We start from the raw sequence: 21,400 nt of genomic DNA, 5'->3' as shown, positions 1-21,400 counted from the left end.
GACCATTCTTTTGTTGCCCGACGGTGTGACCCTCTCTACACAATACTCAAACCCCTCGCGTGCGTGTCCGAAACTTCTCCGAACCCGACCCGGGCAGTCATGACCGTTGGATTCGGATCATCCCCAAACGTCTATAAGACATCTCTGTTTTATTATTTGAGCTTCCTACCTATTTTTTTCCCAGTCGTCCGATTATGATCGTAGGGACAAGCTAGCGCCTACCCAAAAATCAACCTACTATTTATAGTCAGCCTAAACCCTAGTCTAGCCTGTCCCGTCCACCCTTCCCTCGCGCCGCCGCCACTCCGTTTTCCTCAGGATCCCTCCCGATCCAGCCGATCCGACCATCTCCCTCGTTTTCAGCACTGCCCAATCCATCGATCCACCCAACCAGCAGCCCCTTCTCGTCCCCGTACCTGCTGCAGCCGCTCCACGACGGCCATCCCGACAGCCCCGCCGCCGGCCGACCAAACCAGCAGATGAGCGCCGGCTTCCTCTCCTTCCCCGTTGTTTTTCTCTCTCCCTGCCTCCTTCTATCTCTTAGCGCTCTCTCTCTCGTTTTGGACAGGGAACCGAAGGAGGCCGCCATGGCCTAGGAGTTTCACCACCGCCCCATCGCCTGGATCCGTTGCTCCGTCCGGCCTCCCTCGCCTCTCCCGCGTCAGCGGAGGTCGCCTCCGCCCGCCGCCATCGTCTTCCCGGAGCGCCTCCCCGCCATGGCCGCCCGAACCTGAAGCTCCATCCTGCCTCGTTCCACGCCTCGTCTCTGGCCAGAACGAGCCGTCCCAGGCCTCCTCGTCAGACCGGCTCCCCCCGTCAAGTCCTCGCGTCGCCATCTAGGTCCAGGCCGTCGTTCCCCTGCTCCTCCCTTCTCCTTTATTTTCTTCCTCCTGCCTCCGCTCACTCTCGATCTCGCTCTGTAACAGCAGCCATCGTCGCCGCCCTGCTCTGTTCGTCGCCGTCTCCGTCAGATCCGGCGAGGTCCTGCGTCCCAGCTTCCAGGTCATCGCGTCGCCCCACCGGAGGCCACCAGCGCCATCGCAATCCTGCGCCTCTGCTTCCCCTTTGTCCCCTGCTTCAGGTCGAGCAGCGCTCGCTGCCTCGCTCGTCGACCACAGCCCCGCATTGACCAAGTCCCAGCGCCCCTTCCAGCCTCCCTCTCCACCGAACCGGGCCGAAGCCCATGGGTGAGGCAACACCCCAGCGCCCCTCTGTTATTCCGCCGATTGGGCCAACCAGATTCAGCCCGTTGTGTATTTTTTCATGCTGCTGCGATTTAGCTATTTTTTCTAGAGAGTGCCAGTTTTACAGAAAAACCCTCATGTTCATGCATTCAATAACTAATTAACCGTGCATCGGTTTAAAATACTTCATATATGTAAAATGCTTAGAGTTCTGTCTAGTTTCATAATATCCAACTTTCAACCATGTTAAAAATGTTTAAGTTGCTGTTTACATTTAATTTGCATAAATGCCATGCTAAAATGCTTTATTTCATAACTAAATAACCGTAGCTCCATTTTAAATAAACTATATATGTAAATTGCCTAGAAAAATGCATAGATTAACTTGGTGGACTTTGTTTTACTGCTTAACAACATTAAAATATGGTTTAGGGCAGAACAGTACCAATTCCAAAATATGCATATGAGGATTTTCCGGAATTGTTGTTTGTTGTTTCTGGCCTCATTTAAACTTGCTTAAATAGATAGTTTTATTATGCTTCACCTCTTGCCATGTTAATCAACAATTAATATTGTTGGGTACATAATCGAGAGAGAACTAAATAACTTAATGTGGTGTTTCGTCAATATGCAACTCGTTGCATATTGAGCTCCACTTAATTGGTAGTATTGTTTGTTGCACTTTGCCATGCCATGCATCTTTAAACCGGACATGCATCATCCTTGGTTGTGCATCATGCCATGTTTATGCTTGTGTGTTTACCATGTTGTTTGCTTCTTTCCGGTTGTGCTTCTCCTTGATAGTTCCGGTTACGTTGCGTTGGTGAGGATTCGTTCGACTACGTTGGTTCGTCTACTTCATGGACTCGTTCTTCTTCCTAGCAGGATTTCAGGCAAGATGATCATACCCTCGAAATCACTTCTATCTTTGCTTGCTAGTTGTTCGCTCTATTGCTATGCCGCGCTACCTACCACTTGCTATATCATGCCTCCCATATTGCCATGTCAAGCCTCTAACCCACCTTTCCTAGCAAACCGTTGTTTGGCTATGTTACCGCTTTTGCTCAACCCCTCTTATAGCGTTGCTAGTTGCAGGTGAAGATGAAGTTTGCTCCATGTTGGAACTTGGATATGTTGGGATATCACAATATCTCTTATTTAATTAATGCATCTATATACTTGGTAAAGGGTGGAAGGCTCGGCCTTATGCCTGGTGTTTTGTTCAACTCTTGCCGCCCTAGTTTCCGTCATACCGGTGTTATGTTCCTTGATTTTGCGTCCCTTACGCGATTGGGTGATTTATGGGACCCCTTGACAGTTCGCCTTGAATAAAACTCCTACAGCAAGGCCCAACATTGGTTTTTCCATTTGCCTAACAACCTATTACCTTTTCCTTGGGAGTAATTAACCCGAGGGTCATCTTTATTTTAGCCCCCCACGGGCCAATGCTTCTCTAAGTGTTGGTCCGAACTAGAGCATCGTGCGGGACCGTCCCTTGGCAACTTGGGTTACGTTGGTACCTGTACGCTTCGCTCATCCGGTCTGCCCTGAGAACGAGATATGTGCAGCTCCTATCGGGATTTGTCGGCACAGACGGGTGGTCTTGCTGGTCTTGTTTTACCATTGTCAAAATGTCTTGTAACCGGGATTCCGAGCCTGATCGGGTCTTCCCGGGAGAAGGAATATCCTTCGTTGACCGTGAGAGCTTGTGATGGTCTAAGTTGGGACACCCCTGCAGGGTATAAACTTTCGAGAGCCGTGCCCGCGGTTATGTGGCAGATGGAAATTTGTTAATGTCCGGTTGTAGAGAACTTGACACTTGACTTAATTAAAATGCATCAACCGCGTGTGTAACCGTGATGGTCTCTTTTCGGTGGAGTCCGGGAAGTGAACACGGTTCTTGTGTTATGGTTGTGCGTAAGTAGTTTTAGGATCACTTCTTGATCACTTCTAGCTTCACGACCGTTGCGTTGCTTCTCTTCTCGCTCTTATTTGCATATGTTATTCACCATATATGCTTAGTGCTTCCTGCAGCTCCACCTCACTACCTTCTCCTACCCATAAGCTTAAATAGTCTTGATCTCGCGGGTGTGAGATTGCTGAGTCCTCGTGACTCACAGATACCTCCAAAATAGTTGCAGGTGCTGACGATACCAGTGCAGGTGACGCAACCGAACTCAAGTGGGAGTTCGACGAGGACCTTGGCCGTTACTATGTTTCGTTTCCTGATGATCAGTAGTGGAGCCTAGTTGGGACGATCGGGGATCTAGCATTTGGGGTTGTCTTCTTTTCATTTGGTTCCGTAGTCGGACCTATGTGTGTACTCTGAATGATGTATGTTTAATTTATGTCTTGTGTGAAGTGGCGATTGTAAGCCAACTCTTTATCCCATTCTTGTTCATTACGTGGGATTGTGTGAAGATGACCCTTCTTGCGACAAAACCACCATGCGGTTATGCCTCCAAGTCGTGCCTCGACACGTGGGAGATATAGCTACATCGTGGGCGTTACAAGTTGGTATTCAGAGCCATCCCCGACTTAGGAGCCCCCTGCTTGATCGAATCGCTGGCGTTGTTGAGTCTAGAAAAAAAATGTTTTGACTCTTAGGATTATATATATCGGAGAGTAGGATTCTTTTACTCCTCAGTCCCTTCGTCGCTCTGGTGAGGCCCCTGACGTAGAAATTTTGACTCTCCTCTCCTCAAATTTCACTAAAAAAAAATTTAGAATCACGCGGGTATCTTGGAATCGTTCCGATGGTTTTGTGACGAGAACATTGTTCTTGGTGCCTCCTGACATTTAGGGGTTGTGGCAGTGTTCCGAGGTGTTGTCATCACAATTTTATCATTGCTGTTCTGAAATACCTGAGTTTTTTTCGCCGACATCGAAAATCTCTTTTATGCAGTTGTTGGTGAGATTACCTCGACGCCACCCAGTACTGGGGCGGGAGTTCGGGAGTATTGCCATAACTCGTATAACGGATGCTTTTCGAAGGTTGAGGTAAGCGATTTCTGAAGGTTTCTTGGTTATGTGTTGACGGATGGATATAGCTGGATCTAGGTATTGTTAGCTTGGGTGAGATATATTGCGTCCCCTGTATCTCCAACACTAGATTGCATAACCAGGAAGTTTCGGGAGTTTATAAGTGGGAATTCAAGTAGCTCATAGAATATCTTTTCGACAGATGTATGATTTGAGATTGGGGTCCAACGTCTAGTGGTTCGCTTTTCACGGTCGATTTACAGTGGTCGCGAGACATCTTAAAGAATCCTTGGCTATGCCGATTCAGGGACGTCTTGTTTGTCATGCGTGACGTCCGCAGTACGTCGTGCCCGTGGGGCCACATCACGAACACTTTGGGCGAAATCTCTATCATATGTTTGTTTCCGTCTTATTTTGCAAGCCAAATCCTTTGTTTTTGTTTTGTTTCGTGGTATTCAAGTTGCTTCAATGCCAAGTGTTGATTCCATACCTTCCCTAAGCGGTGTTCTCATATTTCTATGTGGATACTAAGCCTTCTTGATCATCGAGATGTCATGCCAATTCTCTTCCAACCGACGTGCTTGTTTTCAAGTGGATCCGATCATTTCAACATTCGCGTGATCAATTCTAAGTTTTCTCAACGGTGTTTGTTTCATCCGTCCCAATTTGCCTTTGTTTTTCCCGCCCTCCCACCCTTTTTCTTCAGGGACTCATATTTCTTAATCAAGTATCATTTTATTGATGGGAATTCTCTCCATTCTTTTCCGATGCACACAACAAGTAGAGCGACCAAGCCAATTTCAATCATGTGAGCCAAGAGAAAAACAAAACAAATAAAAGCCTAAATCTATCTCAGTTAAACGAAAAACACAGACACAGACTCTAGACAGCCACAATCGAACGGAGAGAAGAGCCAGTTGTGTGCTACGCCAGCTACCGGTCGAGTGGTAACTCTCGGTGGACTTTTTTGTTCGAGAAGAAACATTCAATCTATTCATCGTCTGTCGCACATTAATAATTTCAATTAGGAGGAAGGTGACGCGTTTGAACAAGTTGATATAAGAAAAACAAATCCTTGCATCAGTAGTCGGCCAGCTTAAGATAAGAAGAAGAGTCGACAAACATGAATGGGCCACAAACAAGTAAATATAAGCTAGATGAGGAAGAGGAGCTGCCACCCACGAATTTCACTCAAGAGTCGACACAGATCATCAAGCATCGAAAAAAAAAGATCTTCAAGCACCAAAATCAAAATTAAGTGTGGCGGGCACTTACTTGTAGTACGTGGCCTGGCCACTCACTACCACTTGCTGCAACGCACACCCTATAAGACACCATTCATCACCCTAGCAGTTTGTACAACACCAAGAGGGAGCACTTGCCAATCACTCACTCGACCTCAATGAATCCCATGGCCAAATGCTGCCTACTGCTCCTCCCCATCTTCTTCTTGGCATTTCTCTTGCCCGAGGCGCACGCGACTTCGTGCCACCCCGACGACCTTCGTGCGCTGCAAGACTTTGTTAGGAACCTCAGCGGCGGGGGTGTCCTCCTCCAGGCCACGTGGTTCGGCGCCGCTTGCTGCAGCTGGGAAGGTGTGAGCTGTGATGCCGCCAGTGGCCGTGTCACGGCACTGCACCTCCCCAGGCGCGGCCTTGTGGGGCCAATTCCAGGAACCTCCCTTGCACGCCTTGCACGGCTCGAGGAGCTCGACCTTGGCTCCAACAACTTTCAAAACATCTCAGGGGTACTCACCGTGTTGCGTGGGTGCCAGAACCTCACCACGCTGATTCTCACCAAGAATTTCGGTGGTGAGGAGCTACTAGGCGATGGTATTATTGGCGGGTTCAAGAGCCTCGAGGTGCTGGCCCTTGGTGATTGTGCTCTCAAGGGCAGGGTTCCGGAATGGTTGTCTCAATGCAAGAAAATGGAGGTGCTTGATTTGTCCGGCAACCAATTGGTGGGCACCATCCCATCGGGATTGGTGAGCTTCACCACCTTTGCTACTTGGATCTCTCAAACAATTCATTGGTTGGCGATGCACCTAAGAGTTTGGCACTGCTAAAGGGGCTCGCCCCTGATGGGCGTTCATCGGGCATGGTTTTCACTAACAATCCATCGTATGTGAAGCATAACAGAAGCACACTCGGACGACGACTTAACGAGCTCCCAAATGTCATCACAGGGACCAACAACTTTGTAACATCGGGGAGCAACAATGTTTTATCCGGGAATGACAACACAGTCATATTTGGGGATGAAAACACCGTATCTGGGAACAACCATGCTATATATGGGGATGAGAACACGGTATCTGGGAACAACCATGTCGTATCTGGGAGTAAGCATGTTGTATCCGGGAGTAGGCATGGCGTAACTGGGAGAAGTAGTGTGGTATCTGGGTTCAACAATGGCGTATCTGGGATCAACCATGTTGTATCGGGGAGTAACAATGTCGTATCCGGGAGCAACAATGTTGTATCTGGGATGAACCATATTGTGTCTGGAAACAACAAAGTAATAACATGAGGTTAATGATTTTATAAGTGAGACGAGGGAGGGGGAGAGATTATGCCTAGTATCCGAGGCCGATGAGATGGTTCAATAAATAAGGTACATAAGTTGCCACACAAGATGTGCCCTATGCCTCGTATAAGTTGTAGTAAGTATATGTATTGTAATAGCATGGTTTGGTTTGTATGCTAAGTTTTATTGTGTATCGAGAAGACGCGATATTGAGTGGTTTGTTTGTTTTAATTATTTGAGCTCTGATCTCTAATATATTAATTAGATTAGATTATTCCTTGCGACGTGGGCGGTGTTGTTTGCTTTGTACTTTGCTTTGATCCATACAACAAAACAAGGTAGCAGCAGCAGCATGTCCACGCCTTCAATATTTTTCTTGGGCAAACCAGTAGAAGTATTACGATCAATCACTATCCGTCATATTCATATCAGCTCCAGAGCTGCTACAGCCACGCATATTCATATGAGCTCCAGAGCTGCTGCAGCCACGCAGAAACCAGTAAAAACCAGGTTGATACTATATTTTAGTTTTAAAAAATGCTATAAAAATACACTGTATGTCGAAGAGATGCTTTCTATAGACATGTTATATTCCAAGTTAAAACACAAATTTATCAACTAGGACCAACAACTTAAGCATCTCCCAAATGTCATAACTAGGACCAACAACACTGTCAGATCTAGAAGGAACAATGTTGTATCCAGGTACGACAACACTATCATATTTAAGAATGGCAATGCCAAGTCTGGGTTTAGGGTTCAAGCATGCCGTATCAAATTTTTTGAGTTTCATGTCCCCTATCTGTAATTCTATTCCAAATTGGTTTTTGAAGCAAACGACAATCCGCGAGTAGCAGCTGGTGGTGAGTTTTTTAGTTTCCTGCCCCCTATTTCTAATTCTGTTCCAAATTGAGAATAAATATTGATTGACTAATTGAATTCCAGAATGATGTATTGTAGTATGCATTCTTTCTATTTGAGCAAAGGTGAACATTTTGAGGCTTTCTAAGCTGGAACAGCAGCACCTGTAAGATGCTTGCAAATGGAGACATTAAGAATTCAGGAAACCAAGTATTAGGTAGCCGCTCATATTTATTGATATGAAGTATACCTTTACAAAAAATACATTGTGTATGAAGTCTAAGATGCCTTCTTCGATTCTAACTTGTATTCAATATTTCACGTGTTATATATTCCTTTGGTGAAGTTCTCCAGTCAGTATAGTAGAATAAATCAGCCGTAAATCTCATTTCGTATAAAGTTTTCCTGCTGAATGATCAGTTTTTGCATGTCTATTACTTGCATATTTTGAAAAGCCGGGCGTACGGCTTCCCTGAAGGAATGCCATATCTTTATGATCTTTTTTGCTTACCAGTAATGCTTGCATGCTTGATCTTTCTTTGATAAAATATCACACTGGATGCAAGAGGGCATTATCTAATGCGCAATGGAAATAGGTCTTACCATTAAGTAGTATAAGCATCATAAGGCAATGGTGCGGTATTGATTACAAGACACAATCAGATGGCGATCTTTGTCATGTGAGAAATACAAAAAAACATTTGCTACTTCTCTAGTTTCCATGGATGGTTGGATTTTGGGGTGCATGTGTTGTTTCAGTAATGACATAAATTTGGTTGGCTCAAGAATTATTTGTTGACGAACTGTCGGATGCTCAGTTCAGTTTAAAATATCATGCCATGTGGCTTTCACTATTTATGGTCGCATCAAGGATCAAAAGAGGGCATGTCAATTAATTTGTTGGCATGTTGTCTCTAAGCCTATAGTAATCCCACTCTCTCTTGCATTTTCCGCTATTTAAAACTTCTACATTTACTTTTGTTATGTAAGTGCAAGTACAAATAGTGACGAGCTTTCACTCTTGCTAGGGCTCCGGTAGTAAATGCATCATGAGATGGGTAGCGATGACCTGATATACATCACCGATTATTGCAGCAAACACGTCTTCGACTTTGTGTTTGACTTATTCTTATTCAATCTTACTTTTTCATTTGCCTCACATCAGAACTGGAAACATCAAAATTGACACTTGGATATAAGCAAGACCATGAATTATGTCAACTTTAACATTAGAAGTGACTCTTCTGCAATTTTTGATAACACAGGTTGAGGCGAGCATTGTAAGGATCCAGGTAGAATGATGCTTGATCTCCTATTAGAGCAGCCTGGGCTTCCAAAGGCCATTTACCATCAAAGGGGATACTTACAGAACACGACGAGTAACCATTATTTTCAACACCACTGTCCAAAACAGCGTTGTCCAACCCAAATGTCGATTACTTGTGTTTGCTCTCACAATGAGACAATGGCGGAAGATTCTAACGCTTTGAGGCCATTAGGTACATGGAAAATGCCACAAACACTATGGCGAAGGATCTGAACTACACACGGCTGGACAAATGTAACGAGACTTTGGTTATCTAAGGCTCTGACTCAATAAGGCTTTTGACATGATAGACAAGCTTGCTAAAGTTTACTTATATGATGTGAGATACATGTCCTCCTTTTCAGATCAGCTTCATAGTGTAATAGCAGATGCCTTTCCTCCTACTTGTGACATGGATAAATCAACAAAGTAGATGGTTATTAATATCGAATTGGTGGGGCATAATCTTAAGGACATAAGCTGCCAGTAGCTACTGTGATGTGTTTTGTGAACTGTTGTCGGATTGTCCCCGCCTTTCGAAAGAGTGCCTTGCTCTAAGAATTATATGACATTCTTTATGTTTCCAACATTTTAGTTGCGCTGATGCACTGCTGGAGCTTTAGCAGAACTATATAAGATTCTTATCTCGGAACACCACACTACTAGGGAAAACCTTATACACAGAATCTTACCAGCAGCGCGGATTAAAATAAGGCGCTACTGCTACTTAGCAGTAGCGCGTGAGCCCAAACGAGGCTACTGATATCCACGTAGCAGTAGCGGGGCAGGAAGAAGGAGCGCTACTACTACAATTGCCACAACGTTGCCACCAGACTAGGTATAGTAGTAGCACCGTTTGCGCAAACGCGCTACTGCTATTGTACTTAGCAGTAGCGCTCTTCTCCAACCATCGCTGCTGCTAAGTTTAGTCCCCTCCTAGGAACTAAGTTTAGTGCCACCTCGCTCCGTGAACAGGGTGTTTACCACCTTAAATATGTTACTTCTCAAACTATCACAACCATTTGGTATTCATTGTACTACATCTGTAGGATATGTGGCAATATGAATCTTCACCGGTTCCTAAACCGCTGAGGATTCATACTGACAATTTAGATTCTACACAAAAAGATCATTGATGACCAATGTATTTTTTGATGACATATTATCATTGATGACAATATGAATTTTCCTTTTTCATTGCCTCCAGGCTTGGTATAGTAGTACGTAGTGCCCGTCCACAAACCACGCTACTGCTAATGAAGTAGTAGCGGCCCGTTTAAGGCGACAGCGCTGCAACTAAGAAAAGGAAAAGAAAAGAAAAAAGGAAAGAAAACAAGAAAAGGAAAAATAAAGAAAAAGAAAAAAATGAAAGCAATAGCAGTAGCGCCTGTTTGCGAAAGCGCTATAGCTACTTTAGCTATAGCGCTTTTTGCCGGCAAGCGCTATAGCTAACTTATCTATAGCAGTAGCGCGTTTGCCAAACAGCGCTATAGATAAAGTAGCTATAGCGCGTCTTTTGAAAACTCGCTACCGCTAAGTTTGACTTGCCCCTGCGCGGGTGTCCCTCCTTCCCCCCAATTCCCCAGATTTTCTCGCGTCTCCTACCTCTCCCTCGCTGCCCCTGCTCCCTCGCCGCCCCTTCCTCCGTGGACGTCACCGAAGCAGCCACCGGAGCCGCGCGCCCTCGACGCCCCCGGAGCCACCCTCGTCCGCTCCTCGCCGCCCCTGCCTCGCTTGCCATCACTGGAGCCGCCATAGACGCCACTGCCGCAGCTAGCCCTCATTGCCCTCCCCGCCACCGTCTCCTCCGAGCACCTCCCCGCCACCGTCTCCCCCAAGCACCCTCTCTGTAAGCCCCCACCCCTCCTCTCTAGGTTAATTTACTTAGGTGAATTTAGTTATGAACCCTAGGAATTAGCTAGGTTAAGTAGGTTAACTAGCTAGGTTGATTTGGTTCATTAGGTTAACTAGGTTAGAGCAAAAATTTAGTTAGGGCGGTAGGGTTTAACTAGGGCAGTAGGGTTTAGAGCAAAAAATTAATTAGGGCAGTAGGGTTTAATTAGGGTTTTTGTTTACATAGATGTTTTTTATAAGAACAAAATGAAGAAAATATTGCAGCAGTGCTACTAGTAGTATATATAGTGGTACTAGTAGATGTTAATTAGGTTAGCGCAGTAGTGGTACTAGTAGATGTTAATTAGATGTTTTTATTTAGGGCAGTAGGGTTTTACTAGGTTAATTTGGTTAGTAGTGCTGCTAGTAGTAGTGGTACAGCAGGTTAATTACATGAAGTTAAATGAATGAAATTAGTAGTTAACTATTTTTTTTCATTTCATCATTATAGAGCACTAAAGTTAACTGAATTTTGTTCTATTAGTAGTTAACTGAATTTTCTTCTACACTTAGCTTTTGAATTAGCTTGTGAAATTTCGACATGTATATTTGAATATGTGGTTGCTCGTGTATATTTGGACATGTGTTGCGGTGTCGAAGATGGATATTTGAACATTGTTTGCAGGGAAGGATTCCGAGTGGCCTATGTTTTGCCAGATGTTGATTCATTTCCGTTCTGGCAAATTTCAGGAGCTTGATTTGTCCACTTTGTAGCAAAGGTCATGCCGAAATTTTCCGTAAATTCCGTCATGTGCTACAAACTAGGACATATCTAGTGCCCAGGATTTTCCGTAACAGGAATGAATCAACATTCCTACAAAATATAGGCCTTTTTTGTGTCATTATTCATTTTATTAGGTCTAGAATTAATTGACTAGATTTAATCATAGGAAACATGGCTAGCAACGATGAAGGACAGGGTTCTGGTGATTACAATGTCTACGAGGCGGCAAACAACTATTTAAACTATCTCGAGGAGCAACAGTTGTTACAATGCCCCCCCTGTCACATCCGAGACTGAGACCGACATCGAGACCGGCACCGAGACCGGCGCTGCTGCTAAGTTTAGTCCCCTCCTAGGAACTAAGTTTAGTGCCACCTCGCTCCGTGAACAGGGTGTTTACCACCTTAAATATGTTACTTCTCAAACTATCACAACCATTTGGTCTTCATTGTACTCTATGTGTAGGATATGTGGCAATATGAATCTTCACCGGTTCCTAAACCGGTGAGGATTCATACTGACAATTTACATTCTACACAGAAAGATCATTGATGACCAATGTATTTTTTGATGACATATTATCATTGATGACAATATGAATTTTCCTTTTTCATTGCCTCCAGGCTTGGTATAGTAGTACGTAGTGCCCGTCCACAAACCACGCTACTGCTAATGAAGTAGTAGCGGCCCGTTTAAGGCGACAGCGCTGCAACTAAGAAAAGGAAAAGAAAAGAAAAAAGGAAAGAAAACAAGAAAAGGAAAAATAAAGAAAAAGAAAAAAATGAAAGCAATAGCAGTAGCGCCTGTTTGCGAAAGCGCTATAGCTACTTTAGCTATAGCGCTTTTTGCCGGCAAGCGCTATAGCTTATCTATAGCAGTAGCGCGTTTGCCAAACAGCGCTATAGATAAAGTAGCTATAGCGCGTCTTTTGAAAACTCGCTACCGCTAAGTTTGACTTGCCCCTGCGCGGGCGTCCCTCCTTCCCCCCAATTCCCCAGATTTTCTCGCGTCTCCTACCTCTCCCTCGCTGCCCCTGCTCCCTCGCCACCCCATCCTCCGTGGACGTCACCGAAGCAGCCACCGGAGCCGCGCGCCCTCGACGCCCGCGGAGCCACCCTCGTCCGCTCCTCGCCGCCCCTGCCTCGCTTGCCATCACTGGAGCCGCCATAGATGCCACTGCCGCAGCTACCCCTCAATGCCCTCCCCGCCACCGTCTCCTCCGAGCACCTCCCCGCCACCGTCTCCCCCAAGCACCCTCTCTGTAAGCCCCCACCCCTCCTCTCTAGGTTAATTTACTTAGGTGAATTTAGTTATGAACCCTAGGAATTAGCTAGGTTAAGTAGGTTAACTAGCTAGGTTGATTTGGTTCATTAGGTTAACTAGGTTAGAGCAAAAATTTAGTTAGGGCGGTAGGGTTTAACTAGGGCAGTAGGGTTTAGAGCAAAAAATTAATTAGGGCAGTAGGGTTTAATTAGGGTTTTTGTTTACATAGATGTTTTTTATAAGAACAAAATGAAGAAAATATTGCAGCAGTGGTGCTAGTAGTATATATAGTGGTACTAGTAGATGTTAATTAGGTTAGCGCAGTAGTGGTACTAGTAGATGTTAATTAGATGTTTTTATTTAGGGCAGTAGGGTTTTACTAGGTTAATTAGGTTAGTAGTGCTGCTAGTAGTAGTGGTACAGCAGGTTAATTACATGAAGTTAAATGAATGAAATTAGTAGTTAACTGTTTTTTTTCATTTCATCATTATAGAGCACTAAAGTTAACTGAATTTTGTTCTATTAGTAGTTAACTGAATTTTCTTCTACACTTAGTTTTTGAATTAGCTTGTGAAATTTCGACATGTATATTTGAATATGTGGTTGCTCGTGTATATTTGGACATGTGTTGCGGTGTCGAAGATGGATATTTGAACATTGTTTGCAGGGAAGGATTCCGAGTGGCCTATGTTTTGCCAGATGTTGATTCATTTCCGTTCTGGCAAATTTCAGGAGCTTGATTTGTCCACTTTGTAGCAAAGGTCATGCCGAAATTTTCCGTAAATTCCGTCATGTGCTACAAACTAGGACATATCGAGTGCCCAGGATTTTCCGTAACAGGAATGAATCAACATTCCTACAAAATATAGGCCTTTTTTGTGTCATTATTCATTTTATTAGGTCTAGAATTAATTGACTAGATTTAATCATAGGAAACATGGCTAGCAACGATGAAGGACAGGGTTCTGGTGATTACAATGTCTACGAGGCGGCAAACAACTATTTAAACTATCTCGAGGAGCAACAGTTGTTGCAATGCCCCCCCTGTCACATCCGAGACTGAGACCGACATCGAGACCGGCACCGAGACCGGCGCTGCTGCTCAGTTTAGTCCCCTCCTAGGAACTAAGTTTAGTGCCACCTCGCTCCGTGAACAGGGTGTTTACCACCTTAAATATGTTACTTCTCAAACTATCACAACCATTTGGTCTTCATTGTACTCTATGTGTAGGATATGTGGCAATATGAATCTTCACCGGTTCCTAAACCGGTGAGGATTCATACTGACAATTTACATTCTACACAGAAAGATCATTGATGACCAATGTATTTTTTGATGACATATTATCATTGATGACAATATGAATTTTCCTTTTTCATTGCCTCCAGGCTTGGTATAGTAGTACGTAGTGCCCGTCCACAAACCACGCTACTGCTAATGAAGTAGTAGCGGCCCGTTTAAGGCGACAGCGCTGCAACTAAGAAAAGGAAAAGAAAAGAAAAAAGGAAAGAAAACAAGAAAAGGAAAAATAAAGAAAAAGAAAAAAAATGAAAGCAATAGCAGTAGCGCCTGTTTGCGAAAGCGCTATAGCTACTTTAGCTATAGCGCTTTTTGCCGGCAAGCGCTATAGCTAACTTATCTATAGCAGTAGCGCGTTTGCCAAACAGCGCTATAGATAAAGTAGCTATAGCGCGTCTTTTGAAAACTCGCTACCGCTAAGTTTGACTTGCCCCTGCGCGGGCGTCCCTCCTTCCCCCCAATTCCCCAGATTTTCTCGCGTCTCCTACCTCTCCCTCGCTGCCCCTGCTCCCTCGCCGCCCCTTCCTCCGTGGACGTCACCGAAGCAGCCACCGGAGCCGCGCGCCCTCGACGCCCCCGGAGCCACCCGCGTCCGCTCCTCGCCGCCCCTGCCTCGCTTGCCATCACTGGAGCCGCCATAGATGCCACTGCCGCAGCTACCCCTCATTGCCCTCCCCGCCACCGTCTCCTCCGAGCACCTCCCCGCCACCGTCTCCCCCAAGCACCCTCTCTGTAAGCCCCCACCCCTCCTCTCTAGGTTAATTTACTTAGGTGAATTTAGTTATGAACCCTAGGAATTAGCTAGGTTAAGTAGGTTAACTAGCTAGGTTGATTTGGTTCATTAGGTTAACTAGGTTAGAGCAAAAATTTAGTTAGGGCGGTAGGGTTTAACTAGGGCAGTAGGGTTTAGAGCAAAAAATTAATTAGGGCAGTAGGGTTTAATTAGGGTTTTTGTTTACATAGATGTTTTTTATAAGAACAAAATGAAGAAAATATTGCAGCAGTGCTGCTAGTAGTATATATAGTGGTACTAGTAGATGTTAATTAGGTTAGCGCAGTAGTGGTGCTAGTAGATGTTAATTAGATGTTTTTATTTAGGGCAGTAGGGTTTTACTAGGTTAATTAGGTTAGTAGTGCTGCTAGTAGTAGTGGTACAGCAGGTTAATTAGATGAAGTTAAATGAATGAAATGAGTAGTTAACTATTTTTTTTTCATTTCATCATTATAGAGCACTAAAGTTAACTGAATTTTGTTCTATTAGTAGTTAACTGAATTTTCTTCTACACTTAGTTTTTGAATTAGCTTGTGAAATTTCGACATGTATATTTGAATATGTGGTTGCTCGTCTATATTTGGACATGTGTTGTGGTGTCGAAGATGGATATTTGAACATTGTTTGCAGGGAAGGATTCCGAGTGGCCTATGTTTTGCCAGATGTTGATTCATTTCCGTTCTGGCAAATTTCAGGAGCTTGATTTGTCCACTTTGTAGCAAAGGTCATGCCGAAATTTTCCGTAAATTCCGTCATGTGCTACAAACTAGGACATATCGAGTGCCCAGGATTTTCCGTAACAGGAATGAATCAACATTCCTACAAAATATAGGCCTTTTTTGTGTCATTATTCATTTTATTAGGTCTAGAATTAATTGACTAGATTTAATCATAGGAAACATGGCTAGCAACGATGAAGGACAGGGTTCTGGTGATTACAATGTCTACGAGGCGGCAAACAACTATTTAAACTATCTCGAGGAGCAACAGTTGTTGCAATGCCCCCCTGTCACATCCGAGACTGAGACCGACATCGAGACCGGCACCGAGACCGGCGCTGCTGCTAAGTTTAGTCCCCTCCTAGGAACTAAGTTTAGTGCCACCTCGCTCCGTGAACAGGGTGTTTACCACCTTAAATATGTTACTTCTCAAAGTATCACAACCATTTGGTCTTCATCAATATGAATCTTCACCCGTTCCTAAACCGGTGAGGATTCATACTGACAATTTAGATTCTACACAAAAAGATCATTGATGACCAATGTATTTTTTGATGACATATTATCATTGATGACAATATGAATTTTCCTTTTTCATTGCCTCCAGGCTTGGTATAGTAGTACGTAGTGCCCGTCCACAAACCACGCTACTGCTAATGAAGTAGTAGCGGCCCGTTTAAGGCGACAGCGCTGCAACTAAGAAAAGGAAAAGAAAAGAAAAAAGGAAAGAAAACAAGAAAAGGAAAAATAAAGAAAAAGAAAAAAAATGAAAGCAATAGCAGTAGCGCCTGTTTGCGAAAGCGCTATAGCTACTTTAGCTATAGCGCTTTTTGCCGGCAAGCGCTATAGCTAACTTATCTATAGCAGTAGCGCGTTTGCCAAACAGCGCTATAGATAAAGTAGCTATAGCGCGTCTTTTGAAAACTCGCTACCGCTAAGTTTGACTTGCCCCTGCGCGGGCGTCCCTCCTTCCCCCCAATTCCCCAGATTTTCTCGCGTCTCCTACCTCTCCCTCGCTGCCCCTGCTCCCTCGCCGCCCCTTCCTCCGTGGACGTCACCGAAGCAGCCACCGGAGCCGCGCGCCCTCGACGCCCCCGGAGCCACCCTCGTCCGCTCCTCGCCGCCCCTGCCTCGCTTGCCATCACTGGAGCCGCCATAGACGCCACTGCCGCAACTACCCCTCATTGCCCTCCCCGCCACCGTCTCCTCCGAGCACCTCCCCGCCACCGTCTCCCCCAAGCACCCTCTCTGTAAGCCCCCACCCCTCCTCTCTAGGTTAATTTACTTAGGTGAATTTAGTTATGAACCCTAGGAATTAGCTAGGTTAAGTAGGTTAACTAGCTAGGTTGATTTGGTTCATTAGGTTAACTAAATTAGAGCAAAAATTTAGTTAGGGCGGTAGGGTTTAACTAGGGCAGTAGGGTTTAGAGCAAAAAATTAATTAGGGCAGTAGGGTTTAATTAGGGTTTTTGTTTACATAGATGTTTTTTATAAGAACAAAATGAAGAAAATATTGCAGCAGTGCTGCTAGTAGTATATATAGTGGTACTAGTAGATGTTAATTAGGTTAGCGCAGTAGTGGTGCTAGTAGATGTTAATTAGATGTTTTTATTTAGGGCAGTAGGGTTTTACTAGGTTAATTAGGTTAGTAGTGCTGCTAGTAGTAGTGGTACAGCAGGTTAATTAGAAGAAGTTAAATGAATGAAATTAGTAGTTAACTATTTTTTTTTCATTTCATCATTATAGAGCACTAAAGTTAACTGAATTTTGTTCTATTAGTAGTTAACTGAATTTTCTTCTACACTTAGTTTTTGAATTAGCTTGTGAAATTTCGACATGTATATTTGAATATGTGGTTGCTCGTGTATATTTGGACATGTGTTGTGGTGTCGAAGATGGATATTTGAACATTGTTTGCAGGGAAGGATTCCGAGTGGCCTATGTTTTGCCAGATGTTGATTCATTTCCGTTCTGGCAAATTTCAGGAGCTTGATTTGTCCACTTTGTAGCAAAGGTCATGCCGAAATTTTCCGTAAATTCCGTCATGTGCTACAAACTAGGACATATCGAGTGCCCAGGATTTTCCGTAACAGGAATGAATCAACATTCCTACAAAATATAGGCCTTTTTTGTGTCATTATTCATTTTATTAGGTCTAGAATTAATTGACTAGATTTAATCATAGGAAACATGGCTAGCAACGATGAAGGACAGGGTTCTGGTGATTACAATGTCTACGAGGCGGCAAACAACTATTTAAACTATCTCGAGGAGCAACAGTTGTTGCAATGCCCCCCTGTCACATCCGAGACTGAGACCGACATCGAGACCGGCACCGAGACCGGCGCTGCTGCTAAGTTTAGTCCCCTCCTAGGAACTAAGTTTAGTGCCACCTCGCTCCGTGAACAGGGTGTTTACCACCTTAAATATGTTACTTCTCAAAGTATCACAACCATTTGGTCTTCATTGTACTCTATGTGTAGGATATGTGGCAATATGAATCTTCACCCGTTCCTAAACCGGTGAGGATTCATACTGACAATTTAGATTCTACACAAAAAGATCATTGATGACCAATGTATATTTTGATGACATATTATCATTGATGACAATATGAATTTTCCTTTTTCATTGCCTCCAGGCTTGGTATAGTAGTACGTAGTGCCCGTCCACAAACCACGCTACTGCTAATGAAGTAGTAGCGGCCCGTTTAAGGCGACAGCGCTGCAACTAAGAAAAGGAAAAGAAAAGAAAAAAGGAAAGAAAACAAGAAAAGGAAAAATAAAGAAATAGAAAAAAAATGAAAGCAATAGCAGTAGCGCCTGTTTGCGAAAGCGCTATAGCTACTTTAGCTATAGCGCTTTTTGCCGGCAAGCGCTATAGCTAACTTATCTATAGCAGTAGCGCGTTTGCCAAACAGCGCTATAGATAAAGTAGCTATAGCGCGTCTTTTGAAAACTCGCTACCGCTAAGTTTGACTTGCCCCTGCGCGGGCGTCCCTCCTTCCCCCCAATTCCCCAGATTTTCTCGCGTCTCCTACCTCTCCCTCGCTGCCCCTGCTCCCTCGCCGCCCCTTCCTCCGTGGACGTCACCGAAGCAGCCACCGGAGCCGCGCGCCCTTGACGCCCCCGGAGCCACCCTCGTCCGCTCCTCGCCGCCCCTGCCTCGCTTGCCATCACTGGAGCCGCCATAGACGCCACTGCCGCAGCTACCCCTCATTGTCCTCCCCGCCACCGTCTCCTCCGAGCACCTCCCCGCCACCGTCTCCCCCAAGCACCCTCTCTGTAAGCCCCCACCCCTCCTCTCTAGGTTAATTTACTTAGGTGAATTTAGTTATGAACCCTAGGAATTAGCTAGGTTAAGTAGGTTAACTAGCTAGGTTGATTTGGTTCATTAGGTTAACTAGGTTAGAGCAAAAATTTAGTTAGGGCGGTAGGGTTTAACTAGGGCAGTAGGGTTTAGAGCAAAAAATTAATTAGGGCAGTAGGGTTTAATTAGGGTTTTTGTTTACATAGATGTTTTTTATAAGAACAAAATGAAGAAAATATTGCAGCAGTGCTGCTAGTAGTATATATAGTGGTACTAGTAGATGTTAATTAGGTTAGCGCAGTAGTGGTGCTAGTAGATGTTAATTAGATGTTTTTATTTAGGGCAGTAGGGTTTTACTAGGTTAATTAAGTAAGTAGTGCTGCTAGTAGTAGTGGTACAGCAGGTTAATTAGATGAAGTTAAATGAATGAAATTAGTAGTTAACTATTTTTTTCATTTCATCATTATAGAGCACTAAAGTTAACTGAATTTTGTTCTATTAGTAGTTAACTGAATTTTCTTCTACACTTAGTTTTTGAATTAGCTTGTGAAATTTCGACATGTATATTTGAATATGTGGTTGCTCGTGTATATTTGGACATGTGTTGTGGTGTCGAAGATGGATATTTGAACATTGTTTGCAGGGAAGGATTCCGAGTGGCCTATGTTTTGCCAGATGTTGATTCATTTCCGTTCTGGCAAATTTCAGGAGCTTGATTTGTCCACTTTGTAGCAAAGGTCATGCCGAAATTTTCAGTAAATTCCGTCATGTGCTACAAACTAGGACATATCGAGTGCCCAGGATTTTCCGTAACAGGAATGAATCAACATTCCTACAAAATATAGGCCTTTTTTGTGTCATTATTCATTTTATTAGGTCTAGAATTAATTGACTAGATTTAATCATAGGAAACATGGCTAGCAACGATGAAGGACAGGGTTCTGGTGATTACAATGTCTACGAGGCGGCAAACAACTATTTAAACTATCTCGAGGAGCAACAGTTGTTGCAATGCCCCCCCTGTCACATCCGAGACTGAGACCGACATCGAGACCGGCACCGAGACCGGCGCTGCTGCTAAGTTTAGTCCCCTCCTAGGAACTAAGTTTAGTGCCACCTCGCTCCGTGAACAGGGTGTTTACCACCTTAAATATGTTACTTCTCAAAGTATCACAACCATTTGGTCTTCATTGTACTCTATGTGTAGGATATGTGGCAATATGAATCTTCACCGGTTCCTAAACCGGTGAGGATTCATACTGACAATTTAGATTCTACACAAAAAGATCATTGATGACCAATGTATTTTTTGATGACATATTATCATTGATGACAATATGAATTTTCCTTTTTCATTGCCTCCAGGCTTGGTATAGTAGTACGTAGTGCCCGTCCACAAACCACGCTACTGCTAATGAAGTAGTAGCGGCCCGTTTAAGGCGACAGCGCTGCAACTAAGAAAAGGAAAAGAAAAGAAAATAGGAAAGAAAACAAGAAAAGGAAAAATAAAGAAAAAGAAAAAAATGAAAGCAATAGCAGTAGCGCCTGTTTGCGAAAGCGCTATAGCTACTTTAGCTATAGCGCTTTTTGCCGGCAAGCGCTATAGCTAACTTATCTATAGCAGTAGCGCGTTTGCCAAACAGCGCTATAGATAAAGTAGCTATAGCGCGTCTTTTGAAAACTCGCTACCGCTAAGTTTGACTTGCCCCTGCGCGGGCGTCCCTCCTTCCCCCCAATTCCCCAGATTTTCTCTCGTCTCCTACCTCTCCCTCGCTGCCCCTGCTCCCTCGCCGCCCCTTCCTCCGTGGACGTCACCGAAGCAGCCACCGGAGCCGCGCGCCCTCGGCGCCAACGGAGCCACCCTCGTCCGTTCCTCGCCGCCCCTGCCTCGCTTGCCATCACTGGAGCCGCCATAGACGCCACTGCCGCAGCTAGCCCTCATTGCCCTCCCCGCCACCGTCTCCTCCGAGCACCTCCCCGCCACCGTCTCCCCCAAGCACCCTCTCTGTAAGCCCCCACCCCTCCTCTCTAGGTTAATTTACTTAGGTGAATTTAGTTATGAACCCTAGGAATTAGCTAGGTTAAGTAGGTTAACTAGCTAGGTTGATTTGGTTCATTAGGTTAACTAGGTTAGAGCAAAAATTTAGTTAGGGCGGTAGGGTTTAACTAGGGCAGTAGGGTTTAGAGCAAAAAATTAATTAGGGCAGTAGGGTTTAATTAGGGTTTTTGTTTACATAGATGTTTTTTATAAGAACAAAATGAAGAAAATATTGCAGCAGTGCTGCTAGTAGTATATATAGTGGTACTAGTAGATGTTAATTAGGTTAGCGCAGTAGTGGTGCTAGTAGATGTTAATTAGATGTTTTTATTTAGGGCAGTAGGGTTTTACTAGGTTAATTAAGTTAGTAGTGCTGCTAGTAGTAGTGGTACAGCAGGTTAATTAGATGAAGTTAAATGAATGAAATTAGTAGTTAACTATTTTTTTTCATTTCATCATTATAGAGCACTAAAGTTAACTGAATTTTGTTCTATTAGTAGTTAACTGAATTTTCTTCTACACT

The 21,400-nt window shown here is 44.2% G+C and overlaps 1 long non-coding RNA gene and 1 pseudogene across 2 annotated transcripts; both read left to right on the top strand.

Annotated features, from left to right (window-relative positions):
• Positions 1 to 274: 274 nt before the first annotated feature.
• On the top strand, positions 275 to 3,572 carry LOC123493921 (uncharacterized). Of its 2 annotated transcripts, XR_006663347.2 has the most exons (4): positions 366 to 840; positions 927 to 1,187; positions 1,989 to 2,077; positions 3,320 to 3,572. It is a non-coding gene; the product is annotated as an uncharacterized lncRNA (long non-coding RNA). The 2 variants fall into 2 exon arrangements; XR_012183524.1 differs by lacking the exon at positions 3,320 to 3,572 and having other exon boundaries at positions 275 to 840; positions 930 to 1,187; positions 1,989 to 2,078.
• Positions 3,573 to 5,436: 1,864 nt separating this feature from the next.
• On the top strand, positions 5,437 to 9,917 carry LOC141022221 (uncharacterized; annotated as a pseudogene).
• The last annotated feature ends 11,483 nt before the right edge of the window (positions 9,918 to 21,400 follow it).

The sequence above is a fragment of the Aegilops tauschii genome, chromosome 5 (assembly GCF_002575655.3).
Source record: "Aegilops tauschii subsp. strangulata cultivar AL8/78 chromosome 5, Aet v6.0, whole genome shotgun sequence".
NCBI lineage: Eukaryota > Viridiplantae > Streptophyta > Magnoliopsida > Poales > Poaceae > Aegilops > Aegilops tauschii.
Note: the sequence above shows the minus strand (reverse complement) of the source record. Positions and strands in the feature narration are given on the sequence as shown.